Source organism: Gymnogyps californianus, unplaced genomic scaffold (genome assembly GCF_018139145.2).
Source record: "Gymnogyps californianus isolate 813 unplaced genomic scaffold, ASM1813914v2 HiC_scaffold_83, whole genome shotgun sequence".
NCBI classification, from domain to species: Eukaryota; Metazoa; Chordata; class Aves; order Accipitriformes; family Cathartidae; genus Gymnogyps; species Gymnogyps californianus.
This window is the reverse complement of record NW_026114476.1, coordinates 214992-230060: the sequence shown is the minus strand read 5'-3', so window position 1 is coordinate 230060 and position 15069 is coordinate 214992. Positions and strand designations below refer to the sequence as shown.

The 15069-nt window shown below is 58.1% G+C and overlaps 2 pseudogenes; both read right to left on the bottom strand.

The window, feature by feature from the left end:
- Positions 1 to 2983: 2983 nt before the first annotated feature.
- On the bottom strand, positions 2984 to 5762 carry LOC127029178 (protocadherin gamma-A2-like; annotated as a pseudogene).
- Positions 5763 to 8710: 2948 nt separating this feature from the next.
- On the bottom strand, positions 8711 to 11266 carry LOC127029177 (protocadherin gamma-B2-like; annotated as a pseudogene).
- Between the last annotated feature and the right edge of the window lie 3803 nt (positions 11267 to 15069).

Below are 15069 nucleotides of genomic sequence, written 5' to 3'. Positions count from 1 at the left end.
TCATGGCTCACGGGGAATCTCCTCCCCTCTTTTATCACACACACTTGTTCCACAGAGATGCCACTTCTACTGAGGTCATGTTTACATATGTTCCCCACCAACAAGAACAGAACACCATGATATCCTCACAGCTCCTGCCTTTCACACTCCCTGCAGCATGAGCAAGAGGCACGAACACACGACACATTGCTAAACGAAGCTCTGCTGATAATTACAAGGAAACCTACATACGTAGAGACCAGGTAAAGAACAACAAAAACATAAATCAGACAAGCAAGGCAAGGAAGCATTAGAGAGAAAGTGGTGTCAGAGCAACTCACCGAGAGGACGTCTCAGTCTTCACTGCAGGCGTGGAAAGTCATCCCTGAGAGCACCCAGAAGTCATTCAGATCTCAAGCTGCAAGTGCAGCCCTAAAGTCTTACTCTGGACTACGCAGCAGGTTTCATTCTAAGAAATAGTCATGGCTCTCAGCAATTTTTCTACTCTGTGGCCTGCTCATCTCCCACAAATATGAAGCCGTAAGTGTAAGCCCCTTCTCATGGGCTCTTTCTCAAGCTAAGTCTTCTGAGAAACTACAACAGATGCTCTTTTAGCTTCTGCTTCATTTTCCTCACACCTAAATTTCTGTCTTAGGTGCCTGAAGTAAGTATTTGCTGCAAAAAACACACACAGTTTCAAATGCAAAAGCAGCACCCAGAAATGGGCAAAATGAACCACGACCTTCCAGGAAATAAAGGCCTGAAAGAAAGGGTCATGACAACTATGAAGCAATTCTCCATCGCAATGTTCCAGGAGATACAGATGGATGAAAGAGGTTTCACACAGGAATTCTAAGCTGTTCTACACATGCATCATTGTTCTCTGCCCACAGTTATTGCACAAACACTTCAGGATTGGAGGACTACCATTGCCTTTCAGGACAGGGAAACCAGGATCACAGCCAAAACGGCACAGGCCTTGGCACCAGGCATGAAATCAAACCACTGCTCAGCCAAAAACACCTAGACTCGCCCAGTTTCCTGCCTCAAAGCCAGCCTCTCACCCTCCTTGCACAACATTCACAGTCATTACTTGCACCATGGTCAATATCCAATGTTTTGGCCATATGTCAGCCACAGGCAAAAGAGCATGTCATTCCGTGCCATCTTAGGGAAACACAAGTCTATCAAAGTCTTTCTCTTGGCACCTGAACACCTTCAAGGTACGGATGGAAACTGCTCCCCCAGCCCAACAATTCTCACAGAGCTTTCAACGTTTCAAGGGTTACCAGCCACAATGAGGCCCAGCTTTACACCTGGACAACCAACAAGGCAAGAATGGGAAACCTACACAAGTGAAGGCGTCATAGCTTAACATTTCAGATCATGTCAGCTGTAGGAGGTACACAAGAAGGCTGTCTACTTGGCAAATACTCCACAGGAGGCTCACACAGCAGCTCACACCAAAGACCAGAGCCACAGTTCCTCAAAGGAATTTCTTTGGACGACACAATAGGGAAAATGCATGGAACCACCACTCCGGGCCTCTTACAACAACTCAGGAACAAACGAAACTTTTACACTGTCTTGACATCTTTAGTCATTTCAAATTGTACCACAGCAAACTTTTTCAGGTGCCCTGTCTCGGGCAGACAGAGTTTTTCACCCTGCCCAAACATCATGCAACAGGAAAGCTACCTTTGCAGACAGACACCCATTGAAAGAAAAGTTGCACACGCAACTTCTCCTTACTGAGAACAAAGATCACAACACGGACGTGTGCAAACAGATTTCTCTGCTCATCACTCTACTTCGAAGAAATGCAAAATGTTCTCAAGTGCATAAGCAATATGCAGCTCCATAAAGACCCAGTCGCCAAAGCATCAGCTCAAAGACACCATCATCCTACTGCAGCACATTGGGCAACTTGGAAGATACATGACTCTCCAATCTTAACGTAAAGTGTACTCTGTGCTCAGTAACTGCCATTCCCAGGAAACATCATGCAACAGCAAAGCAAACTGATGAACCCACAACTTGGCCAGTTGGAGTCCAAGCAAGGCGATATCCAGAAATAACAACACCTTCAGACTCATTTTATGTAGGCCAGCAATGAAGCTTGGAACGACAAAACACACGCCTTGTCTCCACCAGTACCTCCTCACGCACAGCACCCCTAGACTCTCCTCAAACCCTTCACAGATTGCATGCCTGTCGTTGATCTTCATCATGTGCAGATGGACTCCACCCAAAGAAAAACTGGCACAGACAACTGCTCCTTACCATGGAGAACATGTGACTTCTCACCATGTCTATGTGACAAGCAAGAGCATTTCTTCCAGTTCGCATTTGAGGAAACACATCTATGGAAGTGTTTCTCTTTACAGCTGTAAACGTGAGAGGCATGTACGGGACAGTCAGACAAATGGAACAGATGCGATCTTCCACACACACTGTCAGAGACAAAGGCCCACCTTCAGATCATGACAACGAGCAAGGCAAGAACTTAACACGCAGAGAGGAAGGGAGCAAACATACTCTTCTAGATTAGGGCACTTTCCTCTTCCCAAAGCTCCCATTAGGCATTTCTCATAAGTACCTAATTAAGCTGTTAGTTAAGAACTGATGACAACCTGCAAACACACAGGAAGAACCTCCCAGGGCTCCCCACGCAGCTGGAATAACATGTCTTCTGGCTAAACTCGCTTGGGAAGACGAAACTCGCATTGCATGACACCAAGCTGGGCACTGAACAGGGAAAGGAGCAAACCACAGCTCTTGTGCCCTTCAACAGCCCCTCACGCACAGCTCCCACGACTCCCATCTCCAACCCTTCACACCTTGCATGGTGTTCTTTGACCCTCAGCATTTGCAAGCACCTCTCATCATACAGCCAGTTGCCCACACATTTCTGTTCAGCATGCATCAGGATCACGCACGACTGCACATAGCTGTCTTCACATCTCTGCACTAAGAGGGAGACAGATTGTCTGCCAAGTGCACCTCAGAGGAGAAACGTCAAGGGTCTGAAAGTAAAAGAGGCGCTGTCCTCCAGGAGAGACTGGCTCAGGGAACGGCGTGCAACACAGGAACGCCGTGATGAGAGCCAAAGGCCCGCTCTAAGGAAGCTCCAGCCGGCAGCAGGCTCCCTTCGCCGGCCTCCCACAGCCACTGTAACGCTGAGCCGCAACCCCACGCTCCCCTCCCCGCAGCAAGAGGCACCAGCACCCAGCGCGGTGCTGAACGCAGCTTTGCCTTCCTTGGAACGACAGCTCCGCGCGCGGGACAGAGAGAGAAGGCGGCGGGGAAAGGGCAGAGAAGCAGCAGAGGGAAGCGTCGCGGAGCAAGTGTGCTCAGAGGAACTCACCGGGGGAGCGGCGGGGTCCGCGCGGCGGGCGCCGGCAGGGTCCTCCCCGAGCAGCGGCGCGGGCTCGTCGGGCGGCGGCCGGGCCGGGAGGGTGTCGCAGCAGCTGCCGCCCGACAAGCGGAGCTGGCTCTTGCGCGAGTCGGCGGTGAGCGACACCTCGTGCGAGTAGGAGTGCAGGAAGGCGCGGACGCCGTCGATGCCCACGAAGTGCGAGGCCGGGACGCCGCGCAAGGCGCCGCTGCCCGCCGCCAGCAGCTGCGAGCGGCGCCAGCGCCGCAGGCGCAGCGCCAGCAGCAGCAGCAGGAAGGCGAGGAAGAGGCAGGACACGGCCGCCACGGCCACCACCAGCCACCGCGTCAGGCTGCCGGCCGCCTCGCCCGGCGCCGCCGCCGCGCTGCCCAGCTCCGACAGCAGCTCGGCCACGCTCTCGGCCAGCACCACCGTCAGCGTCGCCGTGGCCGACAGCGCCGGCCGCCCGTGGTCCTTCACCACCACCACCAGGCTCTGCCGCGCCGCGTCGCGGGCCAGCGGGAAGCGCGCCGTCCGCACCTCGCCGCTGTGCAGCCCCACGCGGAACAGCCCCGGCTCCGTCGCCTTGGCCAGCTCGTACGACAGCCACGCGTTCTGCCCGCGTCCGCGTCCACCGCCACCACCTTGGCCACCAGCGCCCCGGGCTCCGCCGAGCGCGGCGCCAGCTCCACGCCCGCCCACCCCGCGCCCGCGCCCGCCGCCGCCGCCGCCGGCGGGTACAGCACCTGCGGCGCGTTGTCGTTCTCGTCCACGATCACGAGCCGCACCGACACGTTGCTGCTCAGCGCCGGCGCGCCGCCGTCCTCCGCCCGCACCCACAGCCCCACCTCGCGCACCTCCTCGTAGTCGAAGGAGCGCAGCGCGTACAGCGCGCCCGTCTCCGCCTGCACCGACACGTACGACGACAGCGGCGCGCCCCGCACCCGCCCCTCCGACAGCCGGTACCGCACGCGCGCGTTCTGCCCCCAGTCCGCGTCCGACGCCCGCACCGTCAGCACCAGCGCGCCCGCCGCGTTGTTCTCGGGCAGCCGGGCGCTGTAGCGCGCCTCCGCGAACACCGGCGCGTTGTCGTTCACGTCCAGCACCCGCAGCGCCAGCACCGCGCTGCTCCACAGCGCCGGCGACCCGCCGTCCGCCGCCCGCACCGTCACGTTGTACTCCGCCACCGCCTCCCGGTCCAGCTCGCTCGCCGTCACCACGCTAGTAGTCCTCCGCGCTCCAGCCGGAACGGGACGCGCTCGCGAGCACCGCACCTCGCCGTTCGCCCCCGAGTCCCGGTCCTGCACGTGCAGCAGGGCCACCACCGTCCCCGGCGGCGCGTCCTCAGAGATCGCAGCCAGCGCCGACCGCACCGAAATCTGGGCGCGTTGTCGTTCACGTCTGTCACGCTGATCGCGACTTTCGCCGTGTCGGAAGGCCCCCGCCGTCCCGTGCCTGCACCTCCAGTTCGTACGAGTCGCCTTCCTCGAAGTCCAGGCTCCGCACCAGCGTGATCGCTCCCGTCTCAGACTCCAGCTGGAAAATCCGCGAGGCTTTCTCTGTGATTTTCTTGAACAAGTATTTCACGTGCCCGTTCAGCCCCTCGTCGGCGTCGGCGGCCGTGACGCTGACGAGGACGGAGCCCACGGGCACGTCCTCCGGCACACGCACCGTGTACTCCGCCTGGCTGAACACGGGCGCGTTGTCGTTCGCGTCCAGCACCGCCACGCGGATCCGCGCCGTGCCCGTCCGCGCCGGCTCTCCGCCGTCGCTCGCCCTCAGCACCAGCTCGTGAAACGCCGCCTCCTCCCGGTCCAGCGCCTTCGCCAGCACCAGCTCGGGACGCTGAGCCCCGCCGGGGCCCGCCTGCACGGCCAGCGAGAAGTGCTCGTCGCCGCTCAGCTCGTACCTCTGCAGGGAATTCGGTCCCACGTCCGGGTCGTGAGCCTCGGCCAGGGGAAACCGCGACCCAGCGCTGTCGTCTCGCTCATTCTCTCCTCCACTCAACTTCCTTGAAGCTGGGCGCGTTGTCGTTAATGTCCGTGATTTCCACTTCGATGTAAACCTGCATTTCCCCTCCACTATCACCTCACAGCGCAGCACGCATTGCTGCACACTCTCGCAGAGCTGCTCTCTGTCTAGCCTCTCCGCCGTCACTAAATGTCCCGTCTTCCCGTGCAGAGCGAAGTACTGCGTCCTGCCTTCGGAGACAACGGACGCCGCTGTCGCGGAGCGCCGGCAGGTCCAGCCGCAGGTCCTTGGCCACGTCGCCCACGAACGAGCCCTTCGGCATCTCCTCGGCAACCGAGTAGCGCAGCTGCCCCCACGCCGCCTCCCACGCCGACACCAGCACGCACCACAGCACGGCTCGCTCCCGCCGGCCCCACCGCCTCCCCGCCGCGCACATCGCCGCCGCGGCTCCGCCGGCACCGCACCACCGCCGGACGCTCCCCGCCGACGAACGCCGACCCGCTCCCCTCGGCTCCGGCTCCGGCTCCGGCTCCGGCTCCGGCTCCGGCTCCGGCCCGCTCCGCTCCGGCTCCGGCTCCGGCTCCGGCTCGCCGCTCCCGGCCGCTGCCGCCGGCCCCTCCGCCTCGCTGCAGCACGGCTCCGCACCGCGGGGACGCTCGCAGACCGCCCGGACGCCGAGCCACCCACCCACCCAGCCAGCCAGCCAGCCAGCCAGCCGGGCCGCAGCGGGCGGGGCTGCCTGCAGCGCTCCGGCCTTCCTCTCGCTCCTCCTCGGTCAACAGCGGCGCCCGCAGCCTCCTCCCGGCACTGCAGGCACCGAGCGCTGCCGAGCGCTGCCCGCCCTGCCTTTGCCACGGGCAGCTCGCGGGGACGGGGCCGCCGCCGCGGACACATCGGTTCCCGTCCAGCCCTGATCTCCGGCGCTGGCTTGTCTCCAGCCGAGCTCCTCTTTCAGCCTCCAGCCATCCCGACCACAAAGAAATCACACGCCTCCCGTGGGCGGCGTACTTCTACCGCACGGCAAAAAATGTTCTTGTAATGGTGAAATAAAGTTTTCGTAATATGACGTGTGGAATATTACGTGTCTTATTGCATTAGTCCAAAAGCACAATCTCCACCAGAGTTGCACAGCTTTTGCAGTAGTCGTGCTTGAATGACTTTTCCTCACCCTTTCTGCAGATCAAAACGGCCTCATACTGGAACGCCAGCAGCCACATTATTTCTCCAACCCCAACCTACAGTACAAGGCAGCAACAGAGATCCCCCTGCTCTGAAGCAGCCTCCATTTCTCCCCCTTCTCCAACACCACTTCGGAAGTTTGGGTGACAGCCTTACACTACAGGCCGTGGCTTCCACTTAGGACTCAGCGCCCATTCTAGAGTAAGTCAGCAGCAGGCAGTGATGCGCATGCACTCTCTGGTGCTGGGTCCATGACAAAAAAGAAACTCACGCATAAAGCAAACCCTTAGACTGAAACGCTACCAACAGGACAAAGTAGAACTCTTTGTCCTAAAGAAGAGAGGCTCTGAAACACAAAAGGTGATTTTGGGCGCGGAGGGAGATCCCATTCTACGCCTTAACCTCTGTATAAAAGAGATCTAGAACGGCAGAAAATACCACCCACGATGGAACAATACACGAGAAATGCTGCACAAAGCACACAGAGAGATAATGCCTGGACAAAATAATCCCCCTAGCTCTGCCATTTTTGCAGCAGCTTCCTCAAAAGTGTGAGGCACATGGCAGAGGTGGAGGAACAATCTCTGACTTCTCCATTCCTGCAGCCTCATGCACGTTCCTTTGGGAGTCCAACACTAAACAGCATTAACCAACGGGTTTTTGCTCAGGTGTCAAAGTCCACCGCTTCAGGAAAGCGATCGGGAAGGAAACTCAACACCAAGCGTCAACCACATTTTACCGACCGTGTCATGTGGAATTAGCAATCTCATTGTACGCAGTAAAGGATCTCATTCTGCACAGGAAGGATCTGCCTTCACCGTTACTAACACACACCACTGTAGACAGCACAGGTTTTGTAGACCATTTTTTTGCCTTCTCGACGTCCAGCATCAGCAGAGCTCATTACATCTCAAGGGTCACACCAACCTGTACCATTTTATCCAGCACAGCTTGAATGGCAGAACCTCTCCACTGACTCGACTCGTGTGACAGCTGATGACAAGGAGGTGCCATCAGCTTTTGGCATCTGCCAAAACATGGCGGTACAGGATTATTTCATTCCTTCATGGAAACAGAGATCGGCACTAACTGCCAAAGCAAACGAAGACCAACAGCCCACTACCTCTACTGTAAATCAGGCACTATTCCAAAAAGCGGCTGAGGGACTGAATTCCTCGGTTTCCTATTCCCCTGTCAATGCGATCAACCAGGGCCAAGCACCTCTCTTTGGGAAAAAGGGATCGGAAAAGAGGACAGGTCTGAACTACAAAAGGCAGTTTGTCTGGGTTTTTTGAGGTTCCATTCTACACCTTCCCCTGTGTTGAAAGACAGATAGGGACGGTAAAAAAGAGGGAACTAACGCTAGCAGAAAGAACTTGGAAAATCATGCCTGGATAAAATGTATCCATCCATTAATGCTGCCATTTCTGCAGCAGCCTTCTCCAAAACATGGCAGGGCACTCCATGGAAGAGGGGAACATTCACTAGGGAGGAACAATCTGTAACTTCTCCATGCGTGGAGCCACACGCACCTTTCCTTTGGGAAACACCATTAACCAAAGGGTTTGCATCCAGCTATCAACCACGTCCAAGTACATCGGCTTGGGAAAAAAGTGATCGGGAAGGAAAAAGCTCCAACACCGAGCGTCCGCCATATTTTCCCGACTCTGTCGTGCAGAATCATTAATTTACCGTGTTCACGTTACGAACTCAAACGAGAGTCGTAGTCAAAACCTCTCAGCTGAACCCGAACCTCTGACCACCAAAGAACCAAGAAGTGCCCGCTAGCTGCCTGCTCTGAGTGGAAGGGGTTACCCCGTTCCTTTCTTCATTCCTTCCTTCATGGAGACACGGATCAGCACTTCCCATCCACACCCACCCGGAAACCCAGGAGAAAGAGGACGGAGGTTCAGAAAGGTACAGGGTCTCATTCGGCACAGGAAGGGTACGCCTTCACCGTTACTAACACACACCACTGTAGACAGCACAGGTTTTGTAGACCCTTTTTTGCCTTCTCGACGTCCAGCATCAGCAGAGCTCATTACCTCTCAGAGGGTCACCACACCTGTACCATTTTATCCAGCACAGCTTGAATGGCAGGAACCTCTCCACTGACCCTACTCGTGTGACAGCTGACGACGCAGGAAGTGCCGCTTCGCACTGCCTGCTGCCACCAAAGACACGGCACAGCACTGTTTCATTCCTTCATGGAAACAGGGATCGGCAGTGGCCGCCCAAGCAGAGCAAGGAAGACCCAGCAGCCCACGCCCTCGGCCTGAGTTCGGAAAGGCTCAGAGGCAAGGACTGCGCGGGCTTACAGACCTGCGGGGCGTCGGCGTCGGCGTCGGCGGGCGGCTCTCCCGCGCCGGCGCTGCTGCTCGGGCTCCGCTTCCCGCAGGGCTCCCCGCCCAGAAGCTCCTCCGCGGGCAGGCTGGGCAGCGGCGGCGGCGGCGGCAGCCAAGCGGCCTCGGCGACGGCGCGGCCCGGCGCCACGCACAGGTTGTAGGAGTAGGGCAAGGTGCCCTCGCAGAAGTCGGCCGGCAAGGCGCCGCCGGCCACGGAGAAGCGCTGCGCGCCCAGGCAGCGCAGGACGGCGGGCGGCCCGGCCCGGCGCACCCGCGCCAGCACGGCCAGCGCCACGCTCAGCAGGAACAGGGCGGAGAGGAGCGCCAGCGCCAGCACCAGGTAGAACTGCAGCTCCGCCGGCGACTCGCCGCCCGCCGCCCTCGCTCAGCTCCGGCAGCGCCTCCTGCAAGCTCTCGGCCAGCACCACGTGCAGCGTGGCCGTGGCCGACAGCGCCGGCTGCCCGTGGTCCTTCACCACGGCCACCAGCCGCTGCTTCGCCGCGTCCCTCGCCGACACGGCCCGCGCCGTCCGCACCTCGCCGCTGTGCAGCCCCACGCGGAACAGCGCCGGCTCCGGCGCCTGCACCAGCTCGTACGACAGCCACGCGTTGCGCCCCGCGTCCGCGTCCACCGCCACCACCTTCGCCACCAGGTACCCGGCCTCGGCCGACCGCGGCACCACCTCGAACGGCGCCGCCGCCGCCCCGCCCCGCCCCCGCCGCCGGCCACAGCACCCGCGGCGCGTTGTCGTTGCGGTCCAGCACGAAGACGCGCACCGTCGCCGTCGAGCTCCGCGCCGGCGCCCCGCCGTCCTGCGCCCGCACCGCCACCGCGAACTCGCGGCACTCCTCGTAGTCGAAGGAGCGCTGCGCGTACACCGCGCCGCTCCGCGCCTCCACCGACACGTACGGCGCCGCGCCCCCGCGCCGCGCTGCCGCCCGCCAGCCAGTAGCTCACGCGCCCGTTGGCGCCCGCGTCCGCGTCCCGCGCGCGCACGCGCAGCACCGGCGCGCCCGCCGCGTTGTTCTCCGCCACGTAGGCGCTGTAGGCGGCCTCCTCGAACACCGGCGCGTTGTCGTTCACGTCCGACACCTCCAGCACCAGCGCCGGCGGCTCCACAGCGCCGGGCTGCCCCGGTCCCTGGCCACCACCGTCGCCCGCTGCTCGGGCGCCTGCTCCCGGTCCAGCGCGCTCGCCGTCACCACCTTGTACGAGCCGCCGACGACGCCACGATCGACAGCGGCGCCTCGCCCGACAGCTCGCACCACACCTGCCCGTTCTCCCCGGAGTCCCGGTCCCGCACTTTCACCACCGCCACCACCGTGCCGGCCGGCGCGTCCTCGGGCACCGGGCTCGACACCGACAACACCGTGATCTCCGGCGCGTTGTCGTTCTCGTCCGTGATGTCTATCTGCACTTCGCAGTGAGCCGTGAGCCCGCCGCCGTCCCTCGCCTCCAGCCCGAAGCTGTATCTGCTCTTCTCCTCGAAATCGAGCGGCCCCGCCGTCCTGACCTCGCCGCTGTCGCTGTCGACACCGAACAAGGCGCGGACGCCGTCCGCGACGTTGCCGAAGGAGTACGAGACCCGCCCGTTGGAGCCCGCGTCCGCGTCCGTGGCCCGCACCCGCAGCACCAGCGACCCCGCCGGCACATTCTCCCGCACTCGCGCCTCGTACACGCTTTTACTGAACACGGGCGCGTTGTCGTTGGCGTCCGTCACGTTGACGCGAACCTGCACGGTCCCGGACCTCACGGGTCCCCGCCATCCACCGCCGTCAGCACCAGCTGAAAGGAGCTCTGCTGCTCGCGGTCCAACGCGCTCTCCAGCACTAATTCCGGCTGCTGCTTTCCACCCGGGCCCTCCTTCACGGCCAGAGTGAAGGACGGGTTGCTGGTGAGCTCGTAAGTCAGCAGCGAGTTGCTGCCCGCGTCCGCGTCTCGGGCCATCTCCAGCGGAAAACGAGCACCGGGAAGCGTCAACTCAGGGATCTCGAAGTCCAGAGCAGGCTTGCTGAAGGCCGGGGAGTTGTCGTTGACGTCCTGGATGGCCACCTCGACGTGGAAAACGTTGAGCGGGTTCTGCAGCAGCGCCTCGAAGCTGACGGAGCAGGACGCCGCCTCGCCGCACAGCTCCTCCCGGTCCAGCCTCTCGCTCACGTACAGGTTCCCGGTCTCCCCGCTCACGCCGAAGTAGTGCTTCTCGGCGCTGAGCCGCAGCTTGCGTGCCGGCAGCTCCGCCGGGCTCAGCCCCAGGTCCCGCGCCAGCGGCCCCACCAGCGAGCCTCTGCCCAGCTCCTCGGCGATGGCGTAGCGGATCCGCTCCGGCGCCGCCCGGCAGCACAAGCCCAGCAGCAAAGCGGGCAGCAGCACTCGCCCGGCTGCTCGCCGGCGGCTCTGCCTCTGCCTGCCCGCCATTCTCGGCAGCGCTCGCCGCGCTCCTCCCTCCTGCCGCTGCCCTCCCTCCCTTCCAGCCGCTCTCCGCAGCGAGCGCAGGGGCCGCCGGACGGCAGCGATCTCGGCGCCGGCTCGGACGCCGCCGCTCCCGCGCCGCCTCTCGCCTCTGCTGCCCGTGCCGCTGCCGCTCTGGCCGGCGCCGTGCGAGCGAGCAGCCTGCGGGGGCACGACGCTGCGGCGGCTCCGGCTCCGGCTCCGGCCCCGGCTCCGGCCCCGGCTGCGGCTCCAGCGCCGCTCCGCGTCGGCCAACAGCGGCACCCGGAGGCGCCGCGACGCCACCGCAGCCGGCTGATGGCCGCGCTCCCAGGGGCCCGGGATTTGACTACTGGTTCAGTGGCTGCACCCAGCTTTGGGGTCTCTCTTCTATTAGACTCAGGAATTACTGACAATAAGATAGACCTCTACGATTGTCTTTCTGATTCACAAAACTCCTTCTTTTGCATCTCCATACTTGAGGGGCTGACAATGGCAAAGTACCAAGCATCGAGTCTTTCATAGAATTGTACAGTGGGTTTGGTTGGAAAAGCCCTTTAAAGATCATCGAGTCCACCCTCTGCCATGGGCAGGGACATCCTTCACTAGATCACGTTGCTCAAAGCCCCATCCAAGCTGTCCTTGAACCCTTCCAATGATGGCGCATCCACAACTTCCCTGGGCAACCTGCTCCAGTCTCTCACCACTCTCATCATAAAACATTTCTTCCTTATGTGCAATCAAAATCTACCCTCCTTCGGTTTAAAACTATTGCCCTTGTCCTGTCACGACAGGCCCTGGTAAAAAGCCTCTCTCCATCTTTCTTATCAACCCCCTTTATATATTGAAAAGGCGCAATAAGGTCTCCCCAGAGCCTTCTCTTCTCCAGGCTGAAGAACCTCAACTCCTTCAGCCCTTCTTCATAGGGAGGTGTTCCAGTCCTTTGACCATTTTTGTGGCCCTCCTCTGGACCAGCTCTAACAGGTCCATGTCTTTCTTGTAGTGTGGGCCCCAGAGCTATGCAGTACTCCAGCTATGGTCTCACGAAAGCGTGGGAGAGGGGGAGCACCACCTCCCTCGACCTGCTGGCCATGCTACTTGTTATACAGCCCAGGATATGATTGGCTTTCTGGGCAGCAAGTGCACATGGCCAGCTCATGTCCCATTTGTCTCCTACCAGTACCCCCAAGTCCTTCTTCACAAGGCTGCTCTCAATCCCCCACTCTGTACTGAAACTGGGGATTGCCCCGAACCCAGGGGCAGGACCTTGCACTTGGCCTTGTTCACATGGGCCCACTCCTCCAGCCTGTCAAGGTCCCTCTGGATGGCATCCCTTCCCTCTAGGGAATCAATTGCACCACTCAGTTCGGTGTCATCTGCAAACTTGCTGTGGGTGCACTCAATTCCACTGTGTGGGTTATTGATGAACATATTCTTGAGATAACTTAAATAGTATTGGTCCCAGTACGGACCCTTGCGGGACACCACACGTTGCTGGTTTCCAATTGGATGTTGAGCCATTGACTAGAGCTCTTTGGATGCAGCCATCCAGCCAGTTCCTTATCCATCTAACTGTCCAACTGTCAAAGCTGTTCATGGAAACTCCTTGCCTGGCCTGGGTTGCCACTCTGCACTTTGAGGACTGCAGTAGACATGGGTTTGCATTCTTGTGCTACAGACAAGCGTGCCTGGGTGAGCACACGTATGCCTATGAAAGCCTTCCTCTTTACAGCTGTAAACCTCAAAGGGGTGTACGGGAACTGCCCCTGCACTCAGTTGCAACAGATGTGACCTTCCCCAGTGGATCAGACGCCCTGAGGTCGAGCTGTAGCTCATGACAACAAGCAAGGCAAGAGTTAGAAACATACAGGAATGAAGGGAATTCTGAGGCCAAACTTCTTGAGCAGAAGCAACTCGAATTGCATGGTACCACAACCGTGTGCCTAAGGGAGTAACTATGACAAGCAGGGAAATGACCATCTCTTCTTCTACGGCCCCCCACCAACACATCTCCCCCAAGGCTTCTCGCCAACCCTACACAACTTGCAGGTTTGCTTCTGACCTTCTCTTAAGTGGCAAAAACATATCGTGATATGATGATGCACCACGATCACACCAAGAAGGAGCTACATTTGTCTGCTCACCACCATTCTCAGAAGAAACAGAAGGACTCTAAAGCACATGAAGGAGCAACAGCTGAAGTAAAGAGGAGCGGTCATCCAACAGACAATGGGCCATCAAACTAGTGACTTAGGTGGAATCTCCTCCCCTCTTTTATCATACGCACTCTTCCACACAGACGCAACTTCTACTATAGTCATGCTTTCATCTACTCTTCCTACCAAAAACAGAACACAAATGCACCCTCACATCTCCTGCCTTCCATACCAGCTCTAGCACGAGCAAGAGGCACTAACACACAGGGAAGATAGCCTGCTGCTTATAACTCAACCTACATACACAGGAGACCACGGAAAGAGAAAAAACTGACAAGCAACTCAAGGAAGCCTGGAAAGAGAAAATGTTGTCAGAGGAAAGTCACTGGGAGGATGTCTCGCTCTTCACTGTGGGCATTGAAAGTCATCCTCCAGAGTACCTGGCAGCCATTGAGGTCTCAAGCTCCAAGGGCGACCTTAAAATCTTACTCTAGACTACATAGTAGGGCATTTGTTTTATGGAATATTCGTCAGCTCTCATCAGTTGCTTTTTACTACGTGGCCCGTTAATCTCCCTACAAATAAAATGCTGTAAGTGTAAACACCTTCTCATGGGTGTCTTTCTCAAGCTAAGAGAAAATATTAGAGATTCTCTTTTAGCTTTTGCTTCATGTTCCTCACACCTAAAATTCTGTCTTAGGTGGCTGAAGTACGTATTTGCTGCAAAACAACACTCACAGTTTCAAAAACATAAAGAACTATCCAGAAATGGGGAAAATGAACCATGAGCTTCCAGGAAACAAAGGCCTGCAAGAAAGTTTAATCCCACCTCTGAAGAAACTCTACATCACAATGTTAAAGGAGATGCAGATGGATAAAGGAGGTTTCACATAGGAATTGTAAGCCATTCTACCCATGCATCGTCCTTCTAAATGCCGAGTTATTAGACAAATACTTTCTCATCAGAAGACTGTCATTGCCTTTCAGGACAGCAGAGCTAGGATCATAACGTGAATGGCCCAGGTCTTGGCACCAGCCATGAAATCAAACCATTGCCCAGCCAAAAACACATTGACTCACCTGGTTTCCTGGTTCAAAGCCAGTGTCTCACCCTCCTTGCCCTGCCTTCACAGCCTTTCGTTGAACCATGGACAATATCCAACTTTTGGCCATCTGTCAGCCACAGGCAAAAGAGCATTTCATTCAGCGACATTTTAGGGCGACAGAAGTCTATCAAAGTCCTTGTCTTGGCGCCTCTAAGCCTTCAAGGTACGGATGGAAACTTCAAGGTATGGATGGATGAAATCCGGTATTGATGCCATAGCAATTACAGCCCTCCAGGGAAATGCTTTTCTACCCTCAGCTATACTCAACATCTCCCTTGACCCTCACCTGTATATAAAAGTCAGTTGAGCAATGTAGAGGAATGTCAGGAAGGTACTACCCCCAAGGATGGAATAAACAATGAGCTGCAGCAACAACACAGAGAAATCATGCCTGGAGAAAAGGAATTCATCTGCCTAATGCTACTCTTTCTGCAGCGGCCTTCCTCCAAAAGCTGGGAGGGCAGACGGCGAGACTCCTTTCTTTCTTTACGCAGAAGAAAATTAATTTCTCTATTAATGGAACCTCACG